A 20997-nucleotide genomic window follows, 5' to 3' on the forward strand; every position below is an offset into this window, starting at 1 on the left:
GGGCACAGAAAAAGAATGTGCAAAAATAAGCTATTTTCTGCAAAATTTTATCTACAAAATACTCTTTTCTTTTACAACCCAGTTGAGGAATGAGACTGAATACCCCCATCAAGAGCTGTTTGTGTCAGAATTTTAAGGCATAGAAGTTATGAGTTTTGGAGAGATAAGATGTGCTTTCATATGTATTAAAACTTGTTAGAAAGAAAACATGTAATGATAGGGTTATTATGAATATATAGGAGTCTGTAAAGGGGAAATAGCTATACTACATGATTCTTCTTAATCTAACACTAATAAGGTCAGGAAATACGATCCAGATTTTTACAAGCAGATTCATTAGATCTGTTCTTGCAAAGACTGTTTATATACCTGAATGTGTGAACCCATGAAACTAGAAAAACAATAAGATCTTTCAGCTTCCTAAAATACTAGTTAATGTTTGTTATAAATGATATTATTAAAAGAGTGTATAAATTCTGTTTATTTTTAAATATTTATATTATACAAACATGAAAACTTTGCAGATTAGCCTCAGGATAGTTTTTAACGTTTACTTTGCTTGGACAATTTAAAATGATCTTCAAAGGCACTTTGAGTTGTAATTTTCTACACCCCATGAAATGTAATAGAACTTTCTTTGGCTTTAGAGCTAGTTAAGCACATCATTTAGGCTACTGATTAAATATGCCAGATATATTTGTTATAAACCTGAAGTTTTGAATCCAGATCACATAAATAATGTCACATTCATTCAAGAATAAAAAGGTATACTTTCCATCATATGGGATATATAACATTTTATAACATTATATAAATATTGGATATAAAAAATAGAGAAGGATGTCTGGGAGTGCCTGCAATAAAATTATATATGCTTAAGTGTTTGGATACCTTTGTATATGTGATTTCTTGTATGACTTCTAAATATTTGAAAGTCATATAGTGGAAAGAAGAAGAGCTTTGTACCAGTAAACTACAAGTGAATGACAGCTCCACTACATAAAAGATGCCTGATCTTAGTCAAGTTACAACTACACTAAACGTAATTGTCCATATATTATATGCAGGCTGTAATAATACCAACAATTCAAAAAGTTGTTTTCTGAAATAAATAACTTAATGCATGTTAAAGCTCTTTAAAATCATATACAAATACTTAAATAATTTTAGCTATATGTCTAATTTTTAAATGTCCATAATAATATTCAATAATAATTATAAGTATCATTTATTATATACTTTTGGCCAAACACTGAGCCAAGCCTTTAAAAAATTGTTACCTTTAATCCTCATCATGGCCCTATGAAGTAGTTTTTACTGCACCCATTTTATAGTTGAAGAAACAGAAACAATTATCAGTTGTAGAACTAGGATTTTATTTCAAACTTTGGCACTTTCACATCTGTACTCTTCACCATTTCCAATGTCTAGCCTTAGGGAAAATGGGTAAATAAAATTTTAAAACACTCTAATGTATATCCTTTTTAAAAAGTAATGCGTACATGAAAGGATGCTCAACATCACTAGTCATTAGAGAAATGCAAATCAAAACTTCAATGAGGTATCACCTCACACCGGTCAGAATGGCCATCATCAAAAAATCTACAAACTGTAAATGCTGGAGAGGGTGTGGAGAAAAGGGAACCCTCTTGCACTGTTGGTGGGAATGTAAATTGATACAGCCACAATGGAGAACAGTATGGAGGTTCCTTAAAAAACTAAAAATAGAACTACCATGTGACCCAGGAAACCCACTACTGGGCATATACCCAGAGGAAACCATAATTGAAAATGACACATGCACCCCAATGTTCACTGCAACACTATTTACAATAGCCAGAACATGGAAGCAACCTAAATGTCCATCAACAGATGAATGGATAAAGAAGACGTGGTACATATATACAATGGAGTATTACTCAGCCATAAAAGGGAACAACATTGGGTCATTTGCAGAGACGTGGATGGACCTAGACACTGTCATACAGAGTGAAGTAAGTCAGAAAGAGAAAAACAAATATATGTGGAATCTAGAAAAATGGTATAGATGAACTGGTTTGCAAGGAAGAAATAGAGACACAGATGTAGAGAACAAATGTATGGACACCAAGGGGGGAAAGTGAGTGGGGGATGAATTGGAGATTGTGATTGACATATATACACTAATAGGTATAAAATAGATAACTAATAAGAACCTGCTGTATAAAAAATAAATAAAATTCAAAAATTCATAAAAAAATGTAACTGGAAAACATGTGAAACATCCTTAAATTTTTAACATCTCACAGTCACATGCTTTGATGCAGATTTAAATGAAGTATCAAGCTTCATGGAACTCAGATCTAATCCTTGTTTCATTTAGCTACTGAGCCAGTATAAGAAAAAGAAAGGAAATAAAGGGAGAGAAAGGATATAGAAAGGAAAAGGAAAGGGAAGAAAAGAAGGGAAAAGAAATGATAGGGTGGAAAAGAAATGATAGGGTAGAAAAGGAAATGAATTTGTAAAGAATTTATGTAACTGAGGTTAGACTAAATATTTATAACATCTGAGGTTTATATGTATATACCTATTGGTATATTTTGTGTTGCTATATATTTTGCCTTTTATTTATACTTAATATTTAATGATACATTATTTTTTAAGAATTATATTCAATAATAGATAGGTTAAAATATTTATTATTCACTGTATTTCTCATATCTACTGAAAATTAGTCACAGCAAGTAAACACAACGTAGACTCCTACATCTACTACGGAAGTACAGTGATTACAAAAATGTTAATTCAGTCTCCAAAGTGTACTTCTTCCAAAGTCAAAAATAAGATGCAGTAGCAAATGTGAAAATAAAGGAAAAGAGATAGATTGTTTGCATATAGGAAATAAGCATACATATGTAATGTAACCATTGTATGTTCTATAAAGAATCCTTTATCATTCAAGTCAAACTCCACTTAAGGATTATCTTTGTATCCCCCTAAAGTGAGAAACATAAAAATCCATATTCTGAAGGGAACAGAAGCTTCTAACTCAAATAGCTAGACTTGCTTCAGTAATTTTCTTTATATCTTTTGAATTTGTGGAAGTCAGTTTTGGTGCCCCTGAAGTAATCACACAAAGAAAAGTCTCATCTCTTGGTAGTCAGCCACAATTCAAGGAGACACTTTGTATAATCTTATTTTAGGATGGCAGAGTTTCTACATAGTGTTATTTCAGAAAATGTCCCAAAAGGCAGCTTAGCAATAGCCACCTGCAGCAAGTCAATACAACAGTCGGCAAAGAAAGTACAAACCGTTGGGTAGAATTGTTTTCAAGAAGCTCTTTACTTGTTAGATAGAGAGATTTGGAATGCTTTGTTTTGTTTTGCTTCTTTAGAGTAAACATTTTTACTTAGTTTCTGGCATTCAGTTGTCACAGGAAATGCCTTGGTAAACTTTCTCAATACCCTTTGAGGTAAGAGTGTATAATTTCAGAGGATACATAATTAATCAAATTATATTCAATTATTGTGAGAATAATTATCTGGTTCAATATGATCATATAATTCTAAGTCAGGTATCAGTATATGGGATTATACATTCTCAGCTTATTATACCCTCTTTAATCTAAATTAATTAAATGGAAATATTGAGTAAAATTAGTAACTCAGATGAAGCAGCCCTAGAAATAATCAGGTTCTTCAATAAACTTGAGTTCCTAACATTTTGGAAAAAAACCCCAAACTTCTAAATAAATAATTATTTTATTTTAATCTTCTTGCATATAATTCTCTATATAATATATAATTGTCCTACTTATTATACTAAGTATAATTTACTTTTATAAAACTTATTGACAACCTCCTTTAATGGAAATAACTAAAGTTCTAGTTGATGTTTAATATACTCAGTGGACAAATTTAGAAAATGGAATGGAACTATTTTACAACACTTCGTAATGGATAGCACTTATATGTATATTAAAGGATGACAATGTTACATTTATTATATTTATATCCATGTGTATGCTTTTCTTATGTAATTTTTCTGTTTTTAGAATTTCTGCTCACACAATAATATGTTGTGCTAATCACAGACTTTATGGTGAGCTTCTACTGTGTTTTGAATTCTAGGGTAAAATATTTTATCCATAATTAATAAGTAAATTCTTAAATGCTATTTGAGTGTCAGTGGATTTTATGCACAGCTCTGTAATGTTTCTGTCATTCAGGACATGCATCATTGCCTGTTCTTTCACTGCCCAGAATACTCTAAGATGTTAGGCTTTTGATTTATTTCATAATTTTACTGGTCTCAAATAGAGGTTTGTCCATTAATTTCCCTACTTCAGGTAAGTAGGGAAAATAGTATTTGTATTAATTGAAAAATTTTTCACTGCTGTGTTCTCAGATAGAGGAGAATTTTGTTGGAACAGTTGAGATTTGTGTTTCTGTCTTAAGATCATGTGGCTCTAAGGAAGAGTGGAATCAATAGTATGGGTGTCAGATGGATGGGAGGGAAGAATGATCAATCAAGAGTAGAGTTGAAAATGACACAAAAGAAGTTTCCAGTTTAAGAGTATATCAAATACAGTTATCCAGTTTGGAGTACAGCACTTGTATCTTTATTTGAATGTCAGTGATTTACCACTGAATACAGTAACCGGTCTTGAGCACATTTCAGGATTCTGGTGCCTTACAGTAATAAAGCAATATCATTTTCTCAAGGTGCAACTGTGTTCCATTGAATAACACAGACATACTAGATTGCGGCACTTTCAGAGAAATCTGCATTGGCAGCTTTATGTTTGTTTTTTTTTATTCCTCAATGTTGAATTCACAATAACATTTTAATCATACAATATGAGAACATTTGAAGATTTGCGTTTGAGAGTGTATGATGTGTATGTAAGGAGAGAGAGAGGCAATGTGAAAACAGTCTAAAGCATGAAAATACTCAGGGGATAGTGCAGTGTGTTGTATGATATGACTGAATAACCACTTAGGCAAGCTTGGAGGCTATCACCATGTATACCTTAATTTAAGTACTAAAGAAATCTTGTCATTTTAAATTCAATCTGGGATTCCAAACGTGAAAAAAAAAATCCCTAGGCACAGTTTTAAAAAATTACTGAAATGGATTTTGAGAGAATCCTATCTGTGACTTTTGAGGAATCATAAATCATTCTTAGTTCTCTCACGGTTTTGATGTAATTTGTCCCTTATAAATCACCTAGACCATGGACCCTCATTCATAGGGGTGAACAGCCACACTCTCAACAGGGATTCAGTGGTTTGTTTAAAATCGAGTTTCACCCACTGAATGCCGCATTCTTAGCACTGTCCCCTCCCCATGCCACTTCATGAATATTCAGCTAAGTGCAGCAAAGCTAAACACAGGAGTTATTTCACAGTCAGAAAATGGGAAAAAATTATATTCTTCAACTTGTGAAATTTTAAAAGCTTAGGAGAGGAGAAGGGAATATTTAAGCATGTGAGGCAAAGGAAGGGTTTCTAAAGCAGACTACTTCCACTGTCACTGTTCTCAACATATACATTAACTATTACATTAAAATGGATTCTCCATAAAATCTGTATTTGGTATACTATTTGATGTTTTACAAATGCTTTTTCCTGGTAAGGATATTCTTTTATGAATTAACAACAAACTTCCTAAAATGTCAAAACTTTTACCATGGAAAACTAAGATATATACACAAGTAGTGAGTAAAGTAAAATAATCTCCCATGTAACTGTCACCAGTTTAAACAATTATTGTGCAATGGCCAATCTTATTTCATTGATACCCCACCCAATAAATCCCTTGGAACATTGGAAGCAAAGGCCTGGTATTATTTAAATTTAACTCTACTTCAGTGTTTATTGCTAAAAGATAAGAATTCTTTTTTCTTAAGTAATACCAAATTCCTAAGAAAATAAGAATAATCCTTTAATGTCATTAAATATCCAGTCAGTGTTGGCATGTCCTCAATTGTCCTAAAAAAGATTTTTGTTCTGCTTTATTTTTGGATTTTTAGTGTTTTGATCTATATGAGGTTCATATATTATGTCTAACTTTTTTTTTTTTTTTTTATGTCTAACGTTTTTAACATTTAGGTTCTCTCTCTACCATTTGAAAGTAAGTTAAAACATGATACTCCATTCCCACTTCATAGTTCAGTGTATATTTCCTTAGAGCTAAACACAGTGAAATTTTTTTAAAAAATAGGAAAAGTAACATTGAGAGAATGCTATGATGTAATGTACCAAAACTCAATATCACTAACAGTCTTTTCTTTATAGGAATACCAAAATTTGGGTCAGGATCCAATCCAGTAGGACATATTAAATTTAGTGGTCATAGCCTTCAGTCTCTTTTAATCTGGAGTACTCTTTCTTTGTCCATGATGAATTTGAAACTTGGAAAAGGACAAACCAGGTTTTACTCCTTTTTTTTTTTTTTTTTTGGTAAAAAGTCACTCAATTTTGGTTTGTGTGATGTTTCCTTATGAACTGAAAAAACTTATGCATTCCAGTAGAAATACAAAGATGATGTTTTATGCTTCTTAGTGCATCATCTTGGGAAACATGATTTTTGGATTGTCCCATGACTGATGATAATAACTTGGTTAACACGGTGTCTGCCATTCTTTCCATTATAGCATTACTATTTTTCACTTTTTAATCAATACAGAATCATAAGAAGGTACTTGAGACTATACAAAATGCTGTTTCAGATCAAACATTCCTCACTAAATTTAGCATCATTAATGATTCTTGTGTGAATCAATTATTACTATGATGGTTTAAAGGTGGTGTTTTTCTAATTTCGTCGAGTAGAGTTAGGGATGCTGGTAATCAATATCTTTGACATTGGTTGACATTTTATTATAAGGAAGACCTTGTATTTGCCCTCCCTCAATAATTTACAAACAATTTTTAGTTTTTTTTTTTAATTTCCATTTTCTTTATACTGAAATAAACATCTCAGTATACTTATTAGTAACCTTAAATACACAGAAAACTATCTCAAACCTGCTAACCCACAGGACTCAAAATCAAAAACAAAAACAACCTACTATTTAGAGTTCAATATTTGTTTACAGTTTTCTTTTTTCCTTTGGTCCAGAGGTGGTATACAGTCAAAATACATTGTTCAAAAGTGATTTGGGTTGCTGAAGTCTATCATTTTTCACCTTCTTGAGGACTTTGCTCTTGCAGTTATACCTTTGTACCTGCATTTATCCATTTTGCCTTGTCCATTTCTATCAGCATACAAGGGCACTTTATTTCTCTCTCATTTTAAAAATGAAAAACAGTGACAGTTTTGCTATTTCCCTTCCAACTTGGATGCCTTTTGTTTCTTTTTCTTCTGATTACTATGGCTAATATTCTATTCAATGCTGTGTTAAGTACAAGTGGAGAGAGTAGGCATCCTTATCTTGTTCCTGATTTTAGGGGAGAAACTTTCAGCTTTTCAAAATTGAGTATGATGTTAGCTGTGAATTTGTCTTACATGGCCTTTATTATGTTAAGATATGTTCCTTCTATACCAACTGTTATGAGAGTTTTTATTATGAGTGGATGTTGAATTTTGTCAAATGATTTTTCTGCGTTTATTGAGATGATCATGTGATTTTTATTCTTCCTTTTGTTAATATGGTGTATCACATTGATTGATTTGTGGATATTGAACCATCCTCGTTGCATCCCTGGAATAAATCCCACTTGATCATGGTGTATGATCCTTTTTATCTACTGTTGAATTTAGTTTGCTAATATTTTGTTGAGGTTTTTTACATTTATATTAATCAGAGATATTGGCCTTTAATTTGTTATTTTTATAGTGTCTTTGTCTGGTTTTGGTATCAGGGTAATGATGGCCTCATAGAATGAATTTGAGAGTGTTCCTTGATTCTTTTTTTTAACCATATCATAATGACAATTAAACATTTCTATATCTAAATGTTTCAGTGCTCACCTAAAAACCTTGAATGCAATATTTTTTCCTATTTATGTGCTATTTTGCTCCTCATTTTAGAACTATAGGCTTTCATACATTCTTTGAATGATATAGGACCTTCATCAGGTAAATTCTTAGGAATGAAATTTGTGAAATGTATGTGTAACCACTGTTCCTCCAAATTAATGGAGTCAGTTGGATTTGCAAGAAATTCCTCTGTATCTTTCAATACTATAGTACTCTCTTAGGTAGGAGAATAATGTATGAATTCTTAGTGTCCTTCACCAATTTTTTCCAATCTATACAGTGTTTAGCAAATATTTTTCTCAGTCATGGTTAGCACCATTTCTACTCATTTTATTTCAACACTAATTGAGGCCAATCCATGATCCCATCTCAATTCTGCTTCTCTTTAGTCATTAAAGTCAGCTTCTAATGTAAAAGTTGGAAGCATACTTGACTCTACCTTATTTTCCAGAGATCTGTCTTTAAGTTATTTTTTTTTAAGTTTGAATTAAAACCATATATGGATGTCTGTATTATGGTTGTTCCATTTCCCATAAGCCCACAAACAGTGATATAGCCACAAATAGGCTGAATACAGATACCAAAGTGACCATTTAATTGAAATGAACACAAAATTTTTTTAAAAAGAAGAAAAAATTTCTTGTTAGAAAAAAGTTAGTAAAATATATGTATTTTTTGCTTCTTAAAAAAATCATTTTTTCAGCCTAACAGTGTTTCAATCTCAATTTAGCTGAGATGATTAGTCTATATTGTGAATGGGCATGTCTTATTTTCTTTATACATCTATATCCTTGTACTTTTATGTTTTTGGTTTTCTTTGTAGACTTATTTGTTCTAGGTCCATTATGAAGTTGTTTTGCTTTGCTTCACCATTACGAGGAAATACAACTACTCATCTCTGCAGTTAGTTCTTTTCTGTCTGTCAGCACAGAGGCTCATATTCTTCAGGGAGCATTGTTAGAAGCAGATACATAACAAAAACCAGACCAACAGGCTCTTAAATATGTGAAGTTCCGAGATGATGTATGGCCAAGAATTCAGAGATCAAAGAAATGACCTCGAAGAAGATTCATTTGCAAATACTGACAGGTGTCCTTTCAAAGCCGATTCTTTAATTCATTCATAGAGATGAAGATAGGAGATACCCATGAGTAAGACAACAACGTCAATATCCAAGCCATTGTACCCTAGAAAAGAAATAAATTCTCCTGGGATATGGGTAAGCAGAAAACAAAAGTAGAAGGTACAGAGTCTGTGCCAAGAAAATATTTGAAGTCTGTTACCTCCTTTCTGTAATTAATACATAGGTCAAAAATGAGGTAATGTGCAACTGTTAAACAAATACACATTAGACAGCTGATAAAATGCAGTCAACAAACAAATATTTTGACTTAACTTTTAATCTTCAACACATCAAGCCTGGACCCAGGCACTATTTTGAACATTTCAGATTTGGGCACATTATAGTTATTTGATAAAAATCTAGATGAATTAATGATAGGATATACTGATCCGTAAAGTTATATTAATTTTAGATAATCTTCAGTTTCTCCAGTGAATGGTAGAGGATCTAATTTTGAGAATTTTGGAGAAAGGCAGAAGGAATAATTTTAAAAAAGCAGTGATTTAAAATTCCTGAAGAAATATTATGAAAGAATCTTTATTTTTATGGATCTCAGTTGCCTTTCATATTTGAAATTGTTTGATGCTTTCATAAGCCTGTCTGCTAAACACTTAAGCAAATCTGGCCTTAGAAAGAAATGCTATAAGATTGGAAAGAAGTGAATAGTTTCTAAGACATCAACAGCATAGTGGAAAGATTTTAAGACATTTGAAATAACTGTATCCCATTGCTTTTAACTCTCAGATACTGTAGATGGCAGCTAGATATTCATTTAAAAGAATTCAAAGGTAAAAATATGGCTGAGTGAATGTCAGCCAGTAACCTGAATGCTACTGGACCTGCCACATCTAATTCTAACAAAACGACCTTGCAGAGAATGAATTGAGTATTGTAGAAATAGAGTCATAAGTGTTCATCGTTTGATATTTTCATTATGATATTGTATCGACTAAGAAATCATCATGTAAGGCCACAGGAGGGGAAGAGAAAGCTGCTGATTCAAGTCCAGGACAACTGCATTTTTAAATGAAGCACCTAGGAGTCTGAGCTGAGAATTAATTTTAAATTCAAAACAAAACAAAATAAAATTAGAAAATGCCACTGTGTTTTTATGTTCTTCTTTGCCAGACATGTAAATTAGAGGAATTATTGGTAAAGTATCACTGTCCTTAACTGTGATCATTATCCTTAATTCAGCAAAATAGCATTTGCAAAAGAATTCCTACTTAGAAATTGAAGGGAAAAGTGTGGATGCTTGCTACAGCAGGAGTTGATAATTTCCAGTGGTCTTGCTACGTTCTATATAATAAAAATTGCTCGGTGTTAATAGAATCAATAATTGGTTTGAATAATGAGAATTGAAGTATCCATTTAAAAGAGAACATATCTTTACTACAAACATATCTCTAAAACTCTAAGTTAGGTGTTCAAAAACACAATCAGGTGATGTAGCTAAACAGTATTTGACAGCCATTGTGACTTATTTCCACTGAATTTTCTGATTTAAATTGGTTGTTGTCATATGAGCATAATATTCTATTAATGATAAACTAAAGTTTCTGGAATTCCAGTTCATCTCTTAGCACAATGTTTCAGTTAAAGCTGGCACTTTATAAACTTTTGTTGAATAAATGAATAACTGAACATAGTGAGTACATGAATTGATCTTTTCTTGCATTGGTGTTCATCTTTCCTTGCCTGTGTGACTTTATTATGAAGGAAAACTCAAGATCATTATCTGGACGAGATACATAAATTTAAGTTAGAGCCTTTTTAATTTACAGAAATAACCTCATCCTATTTTTTAAAAGGTGTATCAAAAGCTAACATGTATTACCCCGCAAAGTAGAGACTGTAGTTTTGTATGGATGTAGGTGGGGAGGGAGTTTTATTGCCCTGGATAGTTTCATTGAACTAGACTCACACACTAATTAGAGATGGACTAGTGAAATGATAAAATGTGTCCAAAAAAGATGGGTACATAAAGGCTTGGAGAAGCTTTACTCATAGTAGCCAAAACCCAGAAGCAGCTAGAATATCTATCAATGGAAGTATGAATAAATAGCATTAGTATATCCATACAATGTTATACTACTCAACGATAAAAGGTCTTCATCTTCAGATAACACACAACAATGTAAATTAATGTCAAAAACTTATTATTCTGAGCAAAAGAAGCCAAGCACTAAAAGTTTATATGATATGACTTTATTTATATGAATTCTAGAACAGACAAAATGTGTCTATAGTGATAAAAATTAAAACAGTGTTTTCCTGTGAAAACAGGTGGGGATGACTGGAAAGAAACAAAAGGGAATTTTTTGCAGTGATGATAATGTTCTGTATCTTTGACGTGGGTGACAGTTATGTGGGAATATGCATTTGTCAAAAAGCATTGACCTATGTGTACACTTGGCATGTATGCATTTCACTTTATAGAACTAGAAATACAGATTAGAATCACCTGGCAATCTTGGAATAAAGAATGAATTACTGATATACACATCAATCCAGATGGATCTCAAAAAATATTATATTGAGTGAAAGAAGCCAGGCACAAAAGAGTACATTATTTATGATTCTATTTATAATAGTTTCAAGAATATGAAAAACTAATCTGTGGTGATAGAAATCAGAACACTAGTTTATCAGTGGGAGTGAGGGGACCACTGACCAGAAAGAAACACTAGTGAACATTCTGGGAGGGTGAATGTGTTTTATAACTTGGTTGGAGTGTTGATTTCATGGGTAGGTACATTTGACAAAACTTATCAAATTGTATATCAAAATCTGTACATTTCATTGTACGTAAAATTTACCTTAAAAGTTAATAATAAAGAAAGAAAGCAATATATTGCAGAAAAATATGTATGATGGCTGATAGTGGGAAATTGATTTTCTCTCCCTCTTACTCTCCAGATGTGAACATGTCATATCCTTTACCGTGAGGATGTCCTCATCATATAGCTGAGGACTCCCAACCACCATTCCCATTAACCAACAGCTCATTTCTACTTCAACTTTGGATTCATAGAAGCTGTAGTTAGGATGTCACTGATTCTTGTTTTCATCAAGTAAACCACATCTACAAAAAATATAGAAACATAAGGGATAGAATTGGCATTATTTTAGGGTAACTAGCCACGTAAAAATTGGACCAGAACAATGGTCTGTTGAAAATATTTTCAAGAATAAATCCCCACATTAAGGCCCAAGAATGAACTAATTGAAGACTAATTTAATATGAATTAGTTTTTCTAAATTAAGACTATATACTCAAGAATATGTTGAAAAATCATCTTTAATAAAGAACAAACTATAAAATCTGTATTGTCTGATCTCTGTCTCTATAGGATTTGTTTTATTTTTCTCCAGCTCTCTTGAGATACTAGTAGATAGCAACCAAAAGCTCAGCTTAGGTTCAATTAGTAACAGGACTGTAGCAAACACCACTTTCACTATTTTTTTTCCAATTCTCCAGAGACCAACTAGCAACAGACCAAAAAATAATAATAATAGTAATGAAAACTTATAGATAATATTGAATTTATCCCTCTGTTAACGTACATTGTGGCTCTGGTGAAGCAAAAAATACCAATTTACAATTGACAGAAATGCCACAAAATGCCGAACTTGAAAATTAAATACACATTCCCCTAAAAAACAACACAGGAGAAACAAAACATGACAAACAAGCAAACAAAAAAATGTCTTCTGTCTATCACTGTGCAAAACCTAGCCCAGTACAATTCCTGAACTCAACTATTTTCTGCTCTCACACCTTCTCCACCCAGTCACTCATTGCTTGTTAGACAGAGAGAGAGAGAGAGAGAGAGAGAGAGAGAGCGCATAACAGAAATAAGAGAGCCAGAAAGAGAAAAAAGGACAATGTATACGCACTAGAAACAGGGGCATGTCACTCTAACAGAAGGAGAATCAAAAAGAACAATGTTCTACTGCAGTCTCTGTTTGATATTGTTTCTTTTTGATAATTGCTTCTTGGATTAGTGTATTTTCTTATATGTATATATGTACTAAAACAATACATGTTTATGTATTAAAAACATTCTGTTCTGTTCAAAAGAAATATCAAAATAGGAAATTGGTTATTCTTAATTATTCATTGATGAAGCATAAAAATTTCTGTTGCTAAAAAAACACCCAGTAGGATGATGGTTAATGGTTTCATCTCTGGGGGAAAAAGATGAAAGGAGTGTTGTAGAACTCATTTACAAAAAAAGAAATAATAATGATTTCTCTCCAAGAATGACTGGGTCAGGCAGAGTAACCAGGTTTCGTCGTATATTTCATCCTTGTACAGAAATAGATTATGAAGAAAAACACAGCCTATTGTCAGGTGATGCATTTAAACTGACATGGGCTTAAAACAGCATATAATCTATATTTAGATTATTTTTATTATTATTAAATAGTATAACTCATTATATTATTCTCTGCATAGCATGACATGACGCCACAGATCACCACCACAGTCTCTGGGCAGTTTCTTATCATGAGGGCATGGCTGACTGGAGCATTTCACCTTAGCCATGAGGTCTCAGTATATCTCAGAAGATGTTTATTTTCTGTTAATAATATTTATTTACTTGATTGTTGTACTTTATTCAAACATGTTCAAAGGTACAGAGATAAAAAGGGAGGGAAATGGTTTGAAACGTCTACTTGACTTATTCAATACCCGACATCACATCACGTAAACCCAGCACACTCTGTGTTATCCCTATTTAGTATGCATCACAAGGCATTTTTTTAAAAATCCTTTTATTAATTACATGGATCTTTCTGTTTCAAAATGCTTAGTCAAAATAATATGTTCTCCTAAAAGATATATTTTTTCTAGTTTTACTTGTTAATGTCACTGATGGCTTTATTAGAAAACCTCAGATCAACTTCTCCTATCTTCAGTTCCTACAAACCTTGCCCACCATAAAACTTCTCCATAACTTTTGCCAGAAATCTCACCTGAGAGTTTTTATCATGAAAGGTCTTGATTTTTATCAAATGCTTCTGCCTCTATTGAAATATGTGATTTTGAAACTTTTTTCTGTTACTGTGGTGTATCACATTAATTAATTTTTGTATTTTGAACTATTTCTGCATCCCAGAGATAAATCCCACTTGGTCATGTTTGTGATCCTTTTAATGTGCTGTTGAATTCAGTTTGCCGGTATTTTGTTGAGAATTTTTGTGTCTATGTTCATCAGAGGTATTGACCTTTAGTTTTCCTTTCTTGTGGTGTCTTTGATTTTGGTATCAAGGTAAGGCTGGCGTTATAAAATGAGTTTGGAAATGTTCCATCATCTTCAGATTTTTGGAAGAGTTTGAGAAGGGTTGGTATTAATTGTTCTTTAAATGTTTGGTAGAATTCACAAGTGAAGTCCTTTGGTCCTGGATTTCTGTGTTTGGTTTTTGATTACTTACTCAATCTCCTCACTTATTATTGGTGTGTTCATATTTTCTGTTTCTTCATGATTCAGTCTTGGCATGTTGTGTTTCTAGAAATTTTTTCCATTTCTTCCAGGTTATTGATGTATAATTGTTCATAGTAGTCTCTTATGACCCTTTTTATTCCTGTGACATCACTGTTATGTCTCCTCTTTCACTTCTGATTTAATTTATTTGAATCTTCTTTTCTTCTTATTCTAGCTAAAGGTTTGCCAGTTTTGTTTATCTTTTGAAAGAAAACAACTCTTAATTTCATTGTTGTTTCTCTTGTTTTCCTACTTTCTGTTTCATTTATTTTGCTATAATATTCATTATTTCCTTCCTTCTGCTAGTTTCATGTTAGTTTGTTCCTTTACTTGATCCTTTAGGTATAAAGTAAAGTTGGGTTAAGGACTTGAATAGATCTTTATCCAAAGAAGAAATATATCCAAAGAAGCCAGCAGGTATATGTAAAGATGCTCAACATCACTAATCATCAGGGAAATGCCTATCAAAATCACAATGAAATATTGCCTTGCACCTGTTAGGATGGCTGTTATATTAAAAAAAGATAATAAATGTTGGCAAGGAGAAATTGGACCCTTGTACACTGTTGGTAGGAATGCAAAATGGTGCAACTGCTATGGAAAACAGTATGGAGGTTCTTCAAAAATTTAAAAATACAACTGCCATTAGATCCAGCAATCCCACTTCTGAGTATTTATCCAAAAGAACTGAAATCAGATCTTGAGAGCTATTAGAACTCCCATGTTCATCTCAGCAGTATTCACAAAGTCAAAATGTGAAAACAACCTCAATGTTCATCAATGGATGAACGGATAAAAAATGTGGTATATACATTACATACAATGGAATATTATTCAGCCTTAAAAAAAAGGGAAAATCCTGCAATGAATGGCAATATATATGAACCCTGAGGAATTTATGCTAAGTGGAATAAGCCAGTCACATAAATGTTGCATGATTCCACTTACATGAGACATCAAAAATAGTCAAACTCATAGAAGCAGAAAACAGAATGGTGAACGCCAGAAGCCAGAAGGAGGGAGGAGTGGAGAGTTGCTAATCAGCAGGTATAAAATTTGAGTTATGCAAGATGAATAAGTTCTAGAGATCTACTGTACAACCTTCTGCCTATAGTCAAAAATACTGCATTATACACTTAAAAATTTGTTAATAGGGTAGATCTCATGTTAAGAATTACTTTTACAAGAAAAGAAAAGAAAAGAAATCTTAGCTGTTCTCTCTGTGTAGCCTGGTAATGGAGGGCATGGAGGATGGGAAAGCCATAGTCAGTGCCCTGGTGTTAGTGGGAAAAGATACTGGTAACTTACTTAATTCTTGTCAAAGATCCACCTTGTCCTCCAGTATCCAGCCACAAAATGAAGTTACTTTAAAGGCAACTGTACCTTAAAATGCATAGCTGTATTTGCTGTATATCTAAAAATTTCCAAAATTGTTTTCAAAAGGAAAATATATAACTATGTTGTAAAGAAGATAAAAATTAAATAGTGTAAAGGTAATGGTTACTGAAAATAATTGTGCAATTAACTGCTAACTTTTAATTCATTTGCCTGATTTTTAATTTATAAATGAAAAAAAGTAAATACTTGAAACAAAATCTAAGCAAACACAAAGCAAGGAAAAATATTGGTTGGCTAAAACAACTTATAGAAAGCATATCGACTTTTGTCTCAAAGAATGGTGCTTAAATCCCTAGTCCAACTGGAGGGCTTGTCCTCCAATGTCCCCTGAGGTTTATAAGCCATGCAACTAGCCTGCATGAGATGCAGTCTTGCAGGTAGTATAGGAAGGGGATTAAATCTGGGCCAGTGACCTGGGAAGGTGGCAGGGCTTTGTATGCTGTGTGGGGTTGGGGCGTGCTTACAGGATGGGTGTGCATGTTTGTCGCAGTGGCCTTGGGAAGACAATGACAACATAGTCACTAATGCACATTGTATATAAGTCATTAGGACACCTTGAATCTAGGAAAGACAGCAGACCCCCCCAGCCACTGGCTGCTGTACTTTGGCCTTTAACAATGTCTGCATTTGTTTATTATTATATTACATAAAGTGAAATCTGGAAACTTAAATGCTAGGTTTTACTTTATGTAAAATTTCTAAATTTTCCATTACAGCAATAAAATTAGATAAACCTACCATGCCCATGTAAAATATATCTAAGCATTATTCAATGGAAACTCGAAATACACTCTTCTTTTAAAGCTCAAAAGCTTTATCAACTCTGCTTTTTTAGAAAGGAATTTAAGGTTCCCGAATTATTGGAATAGTTTGAGAGCAGCCTAAACATCACCTTGGAGATTTTAACACCATTGTCATAGCAAGAAATGAAAAGTAGAGTGCTTAGTGAGGAGGCATAGTGGTGCCTTGTCAATTCAGAAAGTGCTTCTCCTGAAATACCACGCTTCAAGGTAGCATTTCCAAATGGGTTTGAGAAAAAAAAGAAAAAAAAAGAATCTGTCTGAGAATGTACTTTGGTAAATAAGCAACGGCTGTTTTCAATCAAAATCTTCTCTGAGAAATGTTCCTCTTTTTTCCCTCTTAAAGAGATTTTTTATGCACCTTGCCTATTTACGTTTTTAGATACAAGAAGGAAAATAGAAGTAAATTGACATACCTAGTTTGAAAAGAAATTGCAAACACATAGTGACATCTCAAGTTAGATTTTGAAAAAGAAAAATGCAGGTTTAATTGTTTACCATGGTCTTCCAAATTGGATGCTTTTATTTTAATTTGGAGAGTTCCAGAATGAATTTAATAGTCTCTTATCAAATTCAATTCCAATGTGTAAAGATATGAAATACCTTTGTCCTAGTCAGTGACTAGCTTTCTTAATCTTTTTTTTTTAATTGATGGCTCATAAAGTAAAGCTTTTTGTTGATAAAATAAAACTGTGCTACCAATCTCCATGTTAATAATTTCATACGGCAGCTTTGTCTACCCATCTTTCAATTCTACCATCCTCTCTGATAATCACCGTAATTCTTTTTTTTAACTGTGGCCCAAGTTTTCCAAAACAAATTCTATAAATGGGCCACCAAATTTCTGTATCTGAATCTGAATTTGAGATGTCCCTTTTTCTTCTGCATGATCCAGTGAGATAAATAATATAAAACTCAAATTATGTTTTCAATGAATAAGGAAATAAAGAGTGCCCCCACTCTATAATGTACCTAAAATTTGATTTGAATGAGCAGTTGGTTAGATAATAGAAATCAGTAATGTCATAGATAAATTTTGGATTCCAGACACCACTATGTTTTGTTCAGGATAGAGGAAAGTATTGTTACTAGGAAAATAGCTGCTGGCCTCAGTAATGAAAGACACTTAGAGCTACATTCTAATTTTTCTTGGTAATGGAGAGTAGAAAACAGTCACCTCTACTACCTCAATTGATACCTATTATTTGTTGAACTTTGTTCTGGAGCAAAGTAAAAAACGACAAGAGGATTATTGGGGTGATGGTATGAGCAGGCCACAGTGTTCTGGTTTGTGTCGTGTGCTTGCCCAGTGTGGATTGGGTATGGGAGGCAAGGGGGCCGGCCATATGGAGGAAAGAAGAGTAGCTCTAACTTTTATTAAGCCAAATTCTATGCTGGACACTTTACATATGTAGCTTACTTATTCCTCTCTATAACCTTGCAAAGTAAGTTTAACTCATGAACCTATATCATGTTTCACTCCCCACAGAAGATGGTAGATATCAGAACTGGAATGTCAACCCAAGACTGAATTCTCTCCATTAAATGCAACTGTCTCCCTGAGACAGCTGTGTCGTGAGCTACAGAAACGCACTAATATCCTCTGATTGAAGAACTCTGAGTATCAGTGCAGTGAACATGATAAGCAAATGATAAGTTAAATCACTTTATACTGAGATATTATAGCATGTGTATCCCCTGAGTTAGAAAAAGTACAGGTCTTAAAGTCCAAAGACTAAGATTTGATCCCTGCTGTATCATTAATTGTGTGTACTTACACAAATCAACTTCTACTATCCCTTCCTTCATCTTCAACGTTCGCTTCTTGGCCGTGTTGTGAGGAACAAATGAGATATCATGCTAAATAGGATTTTTAAACCATAAAGCATTATGTGCATCTTTATTATGAATAAAGAATTGTTATTGGAGCAGTAGTCCCATACTCAAATGCCTATAGCCGAGGTATTATAACGGTACCTTAAATTTTATTATCTCAACAATGGATGCTTTTAGCTTGAGTATTAATATGAAGGAATATTCTTCACTTACAAAGAGATATATGGTTTCCCTCAACTCTTTTGTAGAATCATGCTATGCTTTAGGTGTATTTTTATTTTATATTTCTTGCTAGAGATGTGTTTGTCGTGCAGGAAACATTTTTTTCCCTCTTGTTTTTACTATGAGAAAAATGGCAGCATAAGTAGAAAGGATACAAATTGGCAGCTGATACCTGTCCTCAGAGTTAGGACACCACAGGAATGGCTTGACACATGGGCAACCTAAAAATCACATGCCCTGTGGCTGTGTGGGAAGAAAGAGCCAATTTAGTCAGATTTCCGAATTTATAAAAAGGAGTCTCTGATTGAGAATTTTTGCAATAAAGTCTAAAAACTAAAGATTACCAACTAGTCATTTATATGTGTATATTATGTAGATGTATGCATATATTTTTATATAATCATTGTGAAAGGACAGGCAGTGGCGGTGATGGAAATCTAGGCCAAAAACTCAGCAATAATCTCACAGAGAGATGGTAGTAACCCAGGCACTAAATTGAGAAGAGTAAAGAAAGGCTGAAGCACATGGATTTGAGATATTTTATTGCAGAAGTAGCACTGATACAACTGACTGATTAAATGCAGGGATGAAGGGGGAAAAGTCTTACAAGATGACTATGAGGGTTTGGGCCTGAGCATCTGGATAGGTGGTACTTCATTTTACCAACATTGGGAACATTGAGGTGAAGCAGATTTAGAACAGTGAGAAACAACTAGTATTTGTGTTGGCTGTGTTAAATTTAAATGCACATCCATTATACAATTGCAGAGTGTAAATTTATTTTATATGAGTATGTGTGTGCGTGTATCTGTGTGCGTTTCTAGTAAATGCCAAAAACGTACGGAACTGCCTTTCCCCTAACAGCTATTCTGATGAGGATAGAAATGGTCATTTAATAACATATAGGCTTGTGTCAAGTTACTCAGCCTTAATTTAGGATGGTTACAGAGCTATGTATGGGTTTCAGAGGCTTGGTTGTGTGTTTAATGATTGTGGGAATAGGCCCATTTTTGGCACTTTTCGGCCAGGCCAGCAGGAGCTCATCATGGGAACATGTTCTTTCCTACTTGCTGAATGGAAGGCTGTGTTTGAGTGGCCCATTGAGCAGTGTCTTCAGGAGCAAAATCAGAAACCACTTGGGCTAATGAAAATCTCCCTGCTTTGAATAAATGAAGCCTAAAGAGGATATTTAGCCAGGAGAGTGGCGACTTCCAGGTATTTTATACCAAAAAATAACTTCATACAAGAAATTGGAAGCTGAAAAAAGTTGGATCTATTGACAGAAAAAGGGTCCGAGAGGCCACTATAGTATTCTTTAAAACAGGAAGTGCAGAAAGCATTGGAAACTGCTACCAGTGATCTCATCTGCCTGCAGCACCGGAGTAGGTACTTTACAAGGAGACTCTCTGAACCTGTGGGCGAGAGTTCTCCTTGGTTGTCCCCTGAAGCCTGTGTCCTGCCCACTTCTGCAGCAGAAGCAGTACTGGCTTCTGCTTCCCTTTTCCTTTCCAGATATCAATAAGTGGCTGTTTTGGCGAAACCTAAGCTGGAACTCTGGCTGCAAAGGAGTTTGGGGAAGGATAGACATGGAGAAAAACAAAGAAGAGTTGGGGTGAACATTATAAACAATATGCAGCATACTCACCTGTATGACCAACACCATGTTCTGGGAGAGTGAAACCCTCCCTTCCTTCACAGGCATTGCATTTTCATGGGAGACTGTAGGCAATAAAATTACAAACAAATTAATGTGAACTATTAATAGCCAGGCAAAGGTGAGTGCTGTAAACAAAATACAGCAGGATAAAGGATGAGAGAGGGTTGAGCTGGGGGTGTGGATGTGCTTCATTAGTTAAGGTGTCAGAGAAGACTTTTTTGATTTGGTGGCTGCTATAGACTGAATGTGGGTGTCCCCCCAAAATTCATTGAAAGTTAACCCCCGATGTCATAGTATTTGGAGGTGGGGCCCTTGGGGGTGATTAGATCATGAGGATGGAATGCTTGTAAATATGATTAGTACCCTTAGAAAAGAGATCCCAGAGAGCTCCCTTGCTTACTTCTTCCATGTGAGGACACAGTGAAAAGACTACTAAATGAACCAGGAAGCAAGTTCTCACCAGTGGGGGCACATCCAATATATTATCACTCCACATACCGTAGA

Source organism: Eschrichtius robustus, chromosome 8 (genome assembly GCF_028021215.1).
Source record: "Eschrichtius robustus isolate mEscRob2 chromosome 8, mEscRob2.pri, whole genome shotgun sequence".
Taxonomy (NCBI): Eukaryota; Metazoa; Chordata; class Mammalia; order Artiodactyla; family Eschrichtiidae; genus Eschrichtius; species Eschrichtius robustus.